Below are 13,850 nucleotides of genomic sequence, written 5' to 3' on the forward strand. Positions count from 1 at the left end.
TGAAATAAATACTTAGTTAGGCAGCACCTAAGTTAGCAAGGGCTCGGGTGTACTTCAGTATTCATTCAATTCAAACATGTCTGCTTTAACTAGTTTCAGTGTAGCTGTTACAATTTTCATCCATAATATATGATCAGTTTGTAAGAATTTCCTCTACATGTGAGAAACGTATTTAATGCTAACATTCTCAAATTGGAGTTAGTTATAAATAATGCACTAATAGATGTGAAAGAGCGTAAATGATTCCTTTGTGTTGTACCTGTGAGGTTGTTAGTGCTTCTTTAAAAAGCAAACAAAACCTCTTTTGCATGATATTTATTCCCATCTCTTCCATCAAAGGGGTTACAGTCTTTGTACCTTTTTATGTAAATTAAAAATCTTTAGCCAGTTCTGTGTCAAAAATAAATAGTTGAATGAGCTTGCAGACAACATTTATTTTGTATGTACATTAATGGGCACTTCCATTTTTTCCTGCAGGCTAGAATCCACTTTGAAATTCATGTTTGATAAATTCCCTGGCTTTCCGAGTAATTTAGCTGTCTATAGGGCTGTTGATCCTTTGAGTGTATTGCTGAACCATTGGGACTTGTGCACCACATCTGCATATCCAAGTTCAAATATATACTCAAGATGATTGGTTTAAACTTTAAGTTGTTGATCTTATTCCTGATAGATTTGTTAGATTGTCTCCCATTTCATTTCTAAAATCTGTTCCTAATCCATAAATACCCCTTCTTAAATATGTCTCCAATAAATTCACTGATTGAGTTAGTCATTTTGTAAGCACAGAGCTAAATTAATATTCAGCATAGCCTAATAATCTTAAGACACAATGCTGCCTGATATTGTGTATATGAATGGGAATTTGAGCACGGCACTTACAGATCAGACTGAGTTGAGGTGCTACTTCCCAAAGTAGAAGATTCCCTTTAAAAATGATTTTATACCTTCTGAGCATTTAAAAGGTATGTGGACAAGCATTCAATATATCAGTCTTCCTCAGCTTTTCCAAGACTTAGGTTAGTTTAGCTTTGCTTTTTCTCTCTTTTTCTAGGGAGCTGATGGGTTTTATTTCCCATTCTAACATTCATCACGAGAGGACGATGCAGCAGATGTAACAACAAAATTTACAGCACTTTGAGAGCTACAGCAAGAAACTGCCATCTGCAAATTCTAGCCAGACTTATTTCAAATATAAACTGTCCTGAACTGCTGTGCAATACCCTCTAGACCACAGGCACTCCTTTCCTGCCATATGTCCCCCTTCTGCTCTCGGTAGCATGGGTATTCGGACCAGGTATGATGCACGCCAACAATGGGCGAAAGGCTGGCACGCAACAAAGGGAAGCAAAGACATCAGCCAGAGCTGTGTAAACATGGGCTATCGCTTCCAGCCTTCACCTCTTCCCACTGAGCTTATTTTGAATGCTGTGGGCCCCCTTCGTGTAAAGAAAGGGGGAGTCTGAAAGATGTCCAGTGAATATAAATGAATTCAAAAATCCTTTTGACCATAGCAGCACTCATTCTGCTGTAAAGCCACTTGTCTGGTTTTCTGTTAGTAGGTACGATGTGATCTGAAGTGTTCTGCAATGTGAAAGAATCGTGCAAATAATTCAAATAATACAAATAATTCAAATTTTGAAACATTTATTATGTTGCTATAATATTTAGAGGATCCACATTTATTTTCGTTGTTCCATTTATTAACTTCCTTAACTTGAGATCAGAGAGGAGTGCATTGTTTTGCTAGAGGGATGTGGTAAGGTATCAGGGTGTGTGTAATAACCTTTTCTGACACTGCATGAATTGCAGTTACCCTTCCCTTCTTCTTCGTTTCTATTCCTTATAAGAAGATTATTCTAATAAGGTACCTTGTGTGGTCTTTCAAGGTAAATTCCAATAAGTTCCTTGTCTTAATTAATAAACCTGATCTGACTAGTAGTACCAAGAGTCAAATTTAAAGTCTCTCGGGCCTTTTTGTGGTAGAGAGGAATAGAGAGGCAGTGGGGAGGATTTTCTTCCTTGTGTGGGTTTGGAGGTTTGTTGTTGTTTTGTTTTAATATTATGTGTAAACTTATCTCTGGTTTGAAATTCTTAGCCAGGGTTTAATGAACTGAATTGATTAGCATCAAAAGGATTAGGGAAATACATTGTCTAGTTTTGAAACAAGCGGAGATCTCTGTACATATATCTCTGCCTTGTCTCATGGAGGTTAGTGCTTATACCCTTAAAAGTCTTCTGTATTGCGCTGCATCTGCTTTTGGTAGGGGAGAAAAACATGTGCAAGTGCCACAGAAGAAGGAGAGGGAATCCTCAGCTCTGGAATTAAATATCTCATTTTACATAAAATCAGTTTGCTCAGAAGCAGCACCACAGTGCCATGGTATTTAACATGATTTACTACTTTGCTCACTTAAATTAACAAATTGGACCATATTTCATGGAGGTAATTAAGCACATCTATAACCTTAATAATGTGACTTTCTCACAGGTGCAGTAGTGCTAAGGTCCATCAGCCCAACTTTGTCTTCAGAGCTGAGCACATCCAAAGCACTTCACTAAAGCAAGTCCTTGCCATATCTATCTCCTATTTTGAGCTGCTCAGTTTTGTCTTAACAGTGTCAGTATGTGTCTTGATTTGGAATGATTAGTGGAGTTTATGCCAAAAGTGGCTTTAGATCGGTGATCAAGCCATTGGTCTATTTTTGTCAGTAAAATGTGGATCCTGCCTATGAAAAATAGCAGACCCAAGTTTCAAGATCCTTCTGTTCCAAGTCAGTGCTTGGGAATTCATGTGATATGTTTCCAGTGCTTTGTCCTGATGTTTTCTTCTCCCTTCTCTGCTGCACTTAATCTCCTGAAATATTGGACTACATGGCTGCTGTGATTTCTTGGTAAGGAATCTTGGTAGCAGATCTTCATGCAGCCGTGGAGTCCTCTTTGATTGGATAGAGAAAATTGCCCTGATTTTTACATACCAGAAGCCTCCTGGGTTCTACTGGGATCACTTTAATTCAGTCTGAGCGGTACCTGTACTACTTCTGGCCTCTCCCCACTCCAGAGAGCAATTCTGAGCACTTTCCTTACATTTCAGACATATTTCTATTGTTCCCCTTTTCCTGCTCATTCTGAACTTCTTCCTCTGGGACTTCAGCTCTTTTTTTGGGGGCATTTCTAAGAGATTCTTTCTGTCTCTTTCCATTGCCCTACCACCTCCCAGTTTTCCTGCACCTCTGTTTCATATGTGCTGCCCTGTGAAGCTTTCTGCTCCCAACAGCCCTTTGTTCCTCCCCAGCTTTTGTGTCCATTGCTTTTGCTCTCATCCCTCCTTTCCCCTTCTCTCCCTCCCTCTTGTGCTGTCGTGGCCTGCCCAGGTTTGCTGTAGTCAATTTTTGTTTCATCTTGTAGTCAGTATTACATAAATAGTGGAAGTTTGTCCTTGCCTTGGGTGATTGATGGGGAGGTATATTTGTACATATCGATTGAGATAAAAAATTAGTAGTTTGCAATAGGAAAGGCAAATTAGTCATCAGAAGGAAGGTGCTTGGAGTATTTTAAGAGTTTCTTGATTAATTCTCATGCTGTGAGTTCCTCTGACAGTAAGTTTTATGTCCTGAGATGTGGGAGGATGAGGCAGTAGTATTGGGTTATTGCAAATTTTACTTTTACTCCTTGCTGATTTATTTTACTGGCTCACACCACGATTAGACACAGAGGGCTAAAAATGACTTCATTCTGGGGTGACAACTGCACTTTTCTGTGCTGCAATTAGGAGCCAGGAAGGAGCGTGGAGGTTTTAGCTGCAAAATTACTTTCCTTTTGCATGAAAATTAATATTTAAAAGCTAGAGCGTATAAAATCAAAAATAGCCTTTATCCATGGTGACAAGTTCATCAGATGGATGTTACCTCTAAAGAAGGAAAGAACTAATTCTGTGATGTACTGATTAGTCTGAGAAGTAATTTTTTTCTCTGCTTACTGGACAATTTTCTTGCTAATCACCTCATTGAAAGTAGTTTTTAATAAGCATCATAGGAAGCTGAGAGCTCTTCCTAAAATACTTTCCACTTTTCCAAGGATTTTGTGGCATGTTTTTTTTTTAGTTTTCCTTTATTGCAAACTATAATAGAATTCTTCCCAATAAAAAATGACTTATATTTGGCACTTTTAATTTGTCCAAGAATAATTTAGATAGAAATTCCAATTACTTCGGAAGGAACACATTTGCTACTATACTCTTTCGGCTTGTTTAAAAAGAACTCTTTGATAATTTGCATCTTTTCTCATGAAAGGCAATTTTACTTAACTTGAATCCAGAAGGAAAAAAAAGATGCAGAGAGGTTTCAGTTTTTAAACTGATAACAAAGCACTGTATTTGTGCTGTTACATTCCAGCACAAAGAGGCTGCAAAATAACCTTTTTTAGTTAATGGTAGAAAAAAGATTTAATTGCTCTGAAACACTTATTGTATGTATTATCTTTTTGATTAGAAGACGGTTGTAAATGACTTATTCAATGCAATTGCAAACTCTGGTATGGAAACCAAAAGTAAATTATATGCCTTTGCAGTCAGAGGAATGGTATGTTTGAACACTTTTAATTGTTGGAGTTCTCTGAAATTAGCAGAGGTGCAATGTGTAGGAATTAGACTTTTCTTGGCTGTTTGAGTGTCAGTGCCCATAAAACCTGAATTCGGACAACACATTATTAGCAATAACGCCATAAACCATCCCAGAACTTCTGCAGTTTCCTTATTGTCTGCTAGAAAGGTGATCTAGTATTTCTCATCTTCTAGACTGAAGTCTGGTGTTGTTGAGTAGATAAGGCCATAGGGTGTCTCTGCCACCCAGTCCCCACCTCATGCCTTTTCTGTGCCTTACACTAAGCTGGAGCTCTGACAGTTGTGACTTTCTGCATTCCAAAGGCTCTTCCCAGTATTTGCATTGTGAAAATGGCCACAGTGAATTAGACATAGGAGATCATTGCTTCATGGTTTGGATGCAGCTGGGTATTGTAATAGTGGTAATTTGCAGAAGTTGAAGGAATGTTAATGTTGGCATGAGAAAGAAGGAAAAAGTAAGAGTGAATGGGCCAACAGATTACATGAATGGGAGAAAGTGAAGTCCTGGACACCCTTTATTTGTTCAGGCATGGTGCTGATCAGCTCCAGGCTGTGGAAGTGCTGGGGGCTCTCTCGAGAGGTGAGCGTCCTCTGCACGTGTCTGATCTCTGCCACCAGCCAGCTCTTGTCACTTTGCTCCCCAGTTCATGCCACTTTCCTCATGTAAGAGTACTGTGCAGACACTGACTTCAGACAGGGCTGCTCGAACGAGATGTGAAGCAAGGGTCATGCACTATGTAGTGCACTGCTGTGGTAGTTGTGTGTCATGCAAAGTTACCACTCAGAAAACAGAAGGTGAATGAACCAAGGCAGAAAAGAAAGAAGAATGAGCTTATAAAACCCCCAAACACATATGCAATTGCACATACAAAGACTTTGCATGGTTTTGGGCTGAATTTCCACGCGGCTTTGCTGCAGCTGCAGCAGCAATTCACTGCAATTCACCAGTTTCTTGTTAAACTGAGGAAGAGGATATCCGAGGTGCCTTGGCTGTGCACCTACTCAGACTGCACCTCTGCCCACCAGCCAGTGACACGGGCTTGTAGCCAGAGAGACTGGAAACATCACCTTCCTCTTTAGTAGTGCTGAGTATGAGTTATAGCTGTTCAGACTAACATACTCGATTACTCTTTTAAACCATTGTTTTACACTTTCCAGTGAGTACAGTCAGTTCTCATTAGTTACTAGTTTAGAAGCCCATCGTATATTTAGACATCATATACATTTGTCAGTGAAGAGTAGCTTAAATGATCTACTTTGTTCACTGCTTAATTATGTTATTTTACTGTTCCTGAAAACCTGACACAAGGCAAATTTACATTACTGTGCTCCTAATTAGCCAATAATCCTTAAGGATTTGAATGATACATACCCAAAGTAATTTCCTCGTTCACTAAATATGATTTTCCTTACGTTAGGTTAAGAAGATGGCACAATGACAGCAGGCATCTTGATGATGACAGCTCTCAACATGTTTGTCTCAGGAGCCAAAATCTATTAAAAGACACGTAATGATCTCAGCACTTTCTTAAAGTGTAGGATGTGAGATCAATAGATTTGTATACAACAAGAAAGCAAATTTACCTCTTTTAACTGTTGTTAGGTTGTTTTCCACTCTGGAATACTGAATGTTGAAAGGCCAGGTTGGATGTGGCTTGGAGCAACCTGCTCTAGTAGAGGGTATATCTGCCCATGGCAGTGGGTTGGAGCTGGATGAGTTTTAAGGTCCCTTCCAACCCAAACTAGTCTGGGATTCTATGGTTCTTTGATATTTATAATCCTGGTTTTCTAAACACGATCTCATCTGTACCTCTTCATGCATTCAGCATCTCCCCAGCTTCTTAGCTCAAACAAAAATGCATTCTTGGAGGCAAGCTGTTTCAAAAGTAGATCCTTCATGGTTCAGACACCTTTTGTTTGGTACCTGATGCCAAATGCACTCATGAAACACATGTAAAATGCATCGGCTTGGCTTTGTCCACGTCTCCAGCCATTGGTCTTCTGCATGTTGAAAGATCTTAGGTTCTGTTGTTGCTGTTGGTGTTGTTGGATGGGCTGGGGTGGGGTGGGGATGGTAACACTTTGTATTTTCCATCATAGACAGTTTAATTTAATGTATTGTTACATTTAATCTTTGTAGTGAATCCAGATGCTACAGCGATGGGTGCATAAAAATAATTAAATAAAGATAAATAGACCGTAACCACTTCACCATTGCCAATTGTTGTTACATGGATTTACACATCAAAAATGTGCTGCCAGAAAAATATTTCCATTTCTAACTAGTGCAGAAAAACTTTCCACGGGCACTGTGGCATGCAAGAATAGCTCATTACCTTCATTACCTTCTTAGGCTAAGCTTTTTCCACATGTCCAAGACTAAACTGCAAGCAACTACATGGAATTTCAAAGTTTTCAGTCTCCTTCTAGAACTTTTCCAGTGGTTTTGTTTATCAACTAAAAACTTCTGAATGTAGACATGTTGAATAAAGGCAGAGTTTGCCACCCTATCAGCATACGCCCAGTGTTGCTGACTTGAGACAGAGATGCTCCTACCAAGAGTCATGCCGTTGTTCAGCAGAGCAGGAGTCAGCATCAACGTTAGAGACCACAGCATGGTTAGTTTGGAGCTGTGGTGTGGCTTTCTCAGCCAAGCACCAAGGAGAAGACTGCTGTTGATTCCTGTCTCCTGTACCCATGTACACCCACTGCAGAGGCACTGCTGGGTCCCTGGGATGGGGCCCCAAGCCTGTGCTTGCAGAGATCCCACAGCATTCAGTGCAGCAATGGGCGCACCACTGTCCTGGCTAAATTCCAATGTGGGTAGGCACTTGTATTCTTGTTATCTAAGTTACCCGTGCACTTTCAATTGGATATAGTATTTTTTTTTTCCTTATTCCAAGTTGCTTTCTGAAATAGCTCTTGCCTTTTAAATGTCCACAGAACGTGGTTTCATTTCATGGTGAGGAGATCTGTCCCAACCATATCAAGAGAGAAAAGACGCAGTGACGAACCTGAGCTGTAACAGTAACCTTTACGTTAACCCTTAGCAGATGCATGGTTTTCACTGTCTATAAAGTGTTTTCATACCGATATTGTTCATTGAGTTTCTTCAGTTACAGTCACAAAAGGCTTCAGTGGTGACACTGAGTACCTCCAAGCCTGCCTGATCTGACAGGTACATGATGGCCTGCCCACAGCCATGTGCCAACCAGATGCTAATGTGTTCCATTCATGTGTCCTCCTTACCCAGTGTTATAGCCCTATTTTGTTAAAGACATTGTAGTGTTGGCATCATTTGTTCTTAACGTGCATTCAAGTACTACAAAAGCTCAACATTCCTGTCCTCCTTGTTTCCCTTACACTAGGTTGTTTGGTGGTGAAAGCACTCATTTATGGTGCTGGGAGTGGGTTTGGGTGATGCTTTACATATTGGTGGGAAGTGGAAGAGCTTCACTGACGAGGCTGACGAAGTTCCCATGGGCAGCTGTCTTGCTGAAATGAAATGCTCCTTGCAAGGCAGTTTCCATTTCCCTACCTCCAAAAAGGTGGGAGAGCATCCTTGAATCCCATTAGATGTGTCCGTGTGTTTCAGGTGAGCTTCAATCCAGTCAAACCCAGCTCTGTTTATGCAGTGCTGAGTCCCCATTAATTTCAGTAGGAGTTTATGGTGCTTAGAATCAAATAGGAGAACTTGGGAGAGGCTGAGCATGCAACCTGTGTGTGTTTCGCTCATGTATCAGCAAAATATGTGTATCTCCAAGTGAGTATGCACTTTGTTAGGTTAAGAAACATTTCTTTATGGTCTGTAAAGCAAGTGAATAAAACCAAGAGGGAAATATATAGTGTGCCAGCTTGCCTGTATGCAAAAAATTCCTTTCTTTTCTGTTGTGAAGACGAAGCATACAGAAAGAAAAAATGTAATCATCTGACTGTATGATCATCCTATATAAGCACATTAGTAAAGCACTACAATACCAGTCATATTGTGAACTTAAAGCCACCCCTAATTAAACTGTCTGCATCCCCTAGCATTTCCTTGTAATGATGTCAAGCCGTGCAGCAATTAGTTGTCCCTCTATGAATGTAAACACTGTTTGTAAATCACAGAAATTTAACCTGCTTTGCTTATTGAGAAACTCCTGAAATGGAATTCATTATTATTGTAGGTTTTGGAGTTGCAGTTTATTGAATCGGTTTTTGAATGCCTTGATAAGATGTTTTCTGTGGTACCTGGCAATTAATTTTGGTAGAAAAGGTAGTCCTTATTAAAAATCTCAGATATCATTTGGGGTTGGGCTAATGGTGTGTACAACGGCATGTGAAATATTTCATTGCACTGGCAGAGTTGCTGTGGGTTTATTTTAAATCAAGGTTTAGTCCATTCAAAGGAAGCAAGTGGCCTGACCTTTTGGCTTTCTCCATTTTGTACCTCCTGTACTTCTTCAATCTAATTTGAATGTTAAGTTTGAATACTGAAGAAGGATGCCCTTATGCAGTAGTTCATCTTCTCTTTAGAGATCAGACTAAATGCCCGTGGCAATATGCTAGGAAACAGCACATTACCATGAAATAGCTCCATTAGAGACAAAGAAATGTAAACAAAACAAACACATTTGCCACTGGTTTTAGCTCAATTATATTTCTCCTATTGATGGTGTTGCATAAAAAGAAAAAGTGCTCAAGACCTAAATTTAGTAAACCTTTTGTTGCAATTTACTCCTGAAAAACCTCTGTTGCTGGAGGTGGATGGTTTACCTGAGCCATCAGCTACATAGCACGTTTATGGTTATTGTATTTTACAGGTTGATAGATTTTTATATTCTGTCCAAGTCAGGATCTTACACCACCTGGTTTATTATTTAGTAATTTACAGTGCAGTCAGGCATGTTTGGTTTAATGTAGGATAAACTTATAAATCTATTGTTCCTCCAGTTGCTGGGGTTGGTGTGCAATGAACTACAGAGCTTGATGCGTACATACATTTCAGCTCTGCTTATTTTCTTTGATAGGGAAGCAGGCAATAGATAACACAGTGACAGTAGCATCCCAGGGGACAGCAAAATGTGAGAGCAACACACCGTCAGGTTAGTAGGTCATTATTGTATGAGCACTGAGCCATTAATTGACTACTGTACCAGGCTCAATCTGTGTCAGATTATGGCTTTTGGCAGCAAGGACTGTTATCTAATAGCTAACTTTGCTTCTTTAGTATCTTTTTATTGGGTTTCCTGATAAAATTATATATAAAAAGGTAAATATATTTGTTGCACTTTAAAAAACCCCAACAAAAATGCAAGCATACAGAGTAGAGGTAAAGGCAATAGGTAAAATTCTATTCCATGTAGCAGAGCGCTTTTGCTAAGGCTTTTGAGTAGACTATTTAAAAACTTCCTCAAAAATGGAGTAGTCAGATACTTTATTTAGAGGGAAGAGGCATTATGGGGGCAAGGCTGTCAGCAGCAGATACCTGGCACCTGAATTGTTCCCCTGGTCTTTAGCATTGGGTGGGAATAAGTGAATAAACAGATTATAGCAGTAAAAATAAACAGCATTTGCATGAAACTTGCTGGTTTCTCATAAAATCTGCTTTAAGAATAGGAAGCGGACGGTCAATCCATCCACAGCAAGGCAGAGCTGCGCCTGTTCCTGCAGTGGATTAGCACAGTAAGGGAAGAAATCGATGGTGTGAGGTAGTTTTGAAGGAAAAGTCATCTGTTCTTTGGAAAGAGGGAAATACCCATGTCTTCATGGTGGTGAAGGTGTGTGTGCTGCTGAGCTGGGGCACAGGAAAAGGTATTCCTCTTACTGCTTAAAAGAGGGGGAAAGGTTCCTTCTTAGCACTCTTATCAACCAGTGAAGTTCAGGTCTGGGAATCAGCTGGGAGCAGGCAGGGTGATCCTCTGCCACTCGTGTCAGTTGGATGGGAAATTGCACAGACAGACTGTGGGAAGCTGAAGAAGTTGGTGTTCAGCCCAGGGATCATTTTGGGCAGGACTTTGCTGTGGGTTTAAGGGGAAATCCTGCTTGAAGTTCAGATTTCTGCCATCTATTTTACCCCATCTTTAGGGATAATCCAGGCTGGAGCCAAGATGCTGCTCTGCCTCATCTTGACACCAGCCGAAACCAAAGCCAGATATTTCAGCCAGGTGAGAGTGTAATATGAACTGAATATTGCCATTTTTAAAGCAGGCTTTGGTAAGAGCTGTTGTTCATGGGATGGCCGGGACCTTGGCCAGGTAAGCCTGTGTGTTTGTGGGCTTGGATCTAAACCAGGAATTCATGTTTTCTGTAACTTCTCCAGAGTGAAGGGCTCCAGGCAGGGTTTTGGGGTGCCTCAGCAGGGACCATTCATGTTCCTGCTTTGCAATGTATCTGCTGGTGTTCGACAGTGTTGTTCAAGTGATAGAGTCTGAGTCTAATTTCTGCTGCTACCCATAAATCGACCTGCTTGTGACCTTGGGCAAAATAGTTAATCCAGCCAGCCCTCAGTTTCCCCGTTTGCACTCCATTAAAAATGATTTGCTGCCTGAGAGTGTCAGGTACGCCATGAGAACCCACTGTGATTATTAATAATTATCAATATGGGAAAAACTGCGAGGAGGTGGCAAAGACAGAGACCTTTATTTCATTAGAATGCTGTTACAGTTCATATTTTGCGGATCCCATTTTTCTGCCACTGCTCTAAATTTGAATAACTTCCACTGGATTTCTTGCACCTTTCAGAGGCGCGGATAAAACCGTGCAACGATTGAGCTTTGAGCGTTTCATCTCGTTTTGTTATTCCATGCTTTCTGCTTTCTCTTACAGCAAAATCATTTCTAGAGATTGGATAGCAATATGTAAAATACTTTTTTTTTTCAGGCAGTGATGCCTGATTACATTGATTCTACATTATGTAGTGCTCTTAATGGAGATTTCTGGTTTCCATTTGCCGTAAGTTTCTGGTTACCATTTGCTGCATCATGTGGTGAGGCTGTTTCTATGGTCTCTGCTGCATCTTGCCCCCTTGGTATTTTGTTTCAAAACTCATTTGGAAGAATTAACTACCTTTTACGTGTTTAAAATTTGCCTCCATGGAAATCGATGTACAAATAATTTTTATGGCTACAATAAGTAGGTTCCATAACACAATACAAATATCTGTATGTAAATCTTGCCTTGGAGGTAGCTATCTACTGTACATCCCTGTACTTATCCCACTTTCACACCTAATTTTCTTTGTGAATCACACATAAAAATCGCATATTCTCTGCTGTGCAATGAAATCATGAATTCTTAGCATGCCCACACATAAGACATTTCCCTGAGAATAATATCCATAACTATTTTTTAAGGGAAAAAAAAAAAAGAAAAGCTGAAGAAGGGTTTGGTGCACCATTTATTTTTATGATAATTTAAATATGTTAATACTATACCTAAGAGTTTTATATACATACACATTTTGCATAAAGAAGAGCTTCTACTCCCAAGCTTCAGTTTGCAGGGTTAGGAGGGGGAGAAAGAAACCTGTTCAGCTCACTGAAGGCATCTTTGGACACGATATTAAATAACACAAGAGAACTACATTCTCTCCAGACTTTTAACAGCTGTCTTGTGCTGCACGATGGCTCGAAAACACGCATTTCCTTTTGTGAACAGGCATTTTAACATTAATTCTCACAAATTTGGGAGGGTTTTTAATAAAAGTATCTGTGCAGTCAGTGTGTCCCTGGATCCCGGCTGTGACAAACAGCTCCGTGCTGGGTGGAACTGCATTTAAATTTGTGGGTTTATCATTTATTCCCTCCTTCCTCCTGCTTCTACCGATAAAAGCTGCTTATGGCAGGTATTGCTGTGAGTGTTTTCTGCAGGTTATTAATGCCACGACCTTTCTTAAACATCCACTCATGCCTCACCTTTGGTCCTGGCACCTTGGGGTGACTGGGGCTCCCTGCAGAGGTTCTCCCTGGGGGACCCTGCTGTCACCCATCACACCTTCCTCATGGCCGGGGCCCTTGTTGTCCTTCCAATGACACTTCTGGGGGTTTAGAGCAGGGAACCCTTATCTGCTCATTTCCCTGCCATGAATAGAATCACAGAATCCCAGCCTGCTTTGTGTTGGAAGGAGCCTTAAAGCTCCTCCAGCTCCAACCCCTGCCACGGGCAGGGACACCTTCCACTGGAGCAGCTTGCTCCAAGCCCCTGTGTCCAACCTGGCCTTGAACACTGCCAGGGATGGGGCAACCACAGCTTCTCTGGGCACCCTGTGCCAGCGCCTCAGCACCCTCACAGGGAAGAACTTGTGCCTTATATGTAACCTAAACCTCCCTGTGCATGTAAGGTGGTTTTGTGCAGCCCAGGTCTGAGGGATAAATTCTTCTTTCATTGGAGTTGGTGGCAACCCTCACTGACAAAACAAACCTTCCTTAACCAAAGACTTTGTCCTCAGCTAACCATGTCCTGAGGATGCTACAAAAGTTGAACTATCGTTCTATTGTGTTTAATTCTAATAAAGAAGTTCTTTAAAAATAAATACATAATGCAGTAGAAGCAGAATACAAATGCTTAAGGTCATTAATATATATAAGAAAGTGTGGACAAAATTGCTTAGAATCTTATTTATTACATGGTTGCTGTTATTTGAGCCTTTTTAAAGTGGATATATCTCATGTTTGGGGGAACTTCCTGGGGGAAAACTGTTGAGTGCTATTAACCATTGGATAGACATAGAACAGTAGGATCACAGACCGGTTTGTATTGAAAGGGACCTTAAATCTCATCCACTTCCAACCCCCTGCCACGGGCAGGGACACCTTCCACTAGAGCGGGTTACAGTCCTAAGAATCTTAACTATTAGTCAGACCTGAGCCAAACTCATGCAGATGTTGGTGCCTTGGGCACCCCAGGGAGAATCAGAGGTGAGAACAGCCTGGTTCCCCTCATGTTTCACCCCACATACAAGATGTCAGCTTGCTGGGGACCAGACTGGGGACCACATCTGTAATTTGGGTCCATGTGTGGGGGAAAGAATGGAAAGCACTGTATGGGGGCACAGATGATGTGTGAGTCTCCCCCATGCCAAGCTGTTGCCATCAGAGCAGGCTGCAGGGAATGGATTTCATCTCAAGGGTTTTTCTTGCTTTTCAAGCAGAATAAACAAGAAGGTGGTTGTTAATATGGAGCTGCACAGGGTATGGGAGGTATGAAGACATAAAATACATGCATTTTTTCCCAGGATTATTTCCTC

Source organism: Pezoporus flaviventris, unplaced genomic scaffold, assembly GCF_033815535.1.
Source record: "Pezoporus flaviventris isolate CSIRO_AGI_PZ_B2104156 unplaced genomic scaffold, CSIRO_AGI_Pfla_v1 ptg000129l, whole genome shotgun sequence".
Taxonomy (NCBI): domain Eukaryota; kingdom Metazoa; phylum Chordata; class Aves; order Psittaciformes; family Psittacidae; genus Pezoporus; species Pezoporus flaviventris.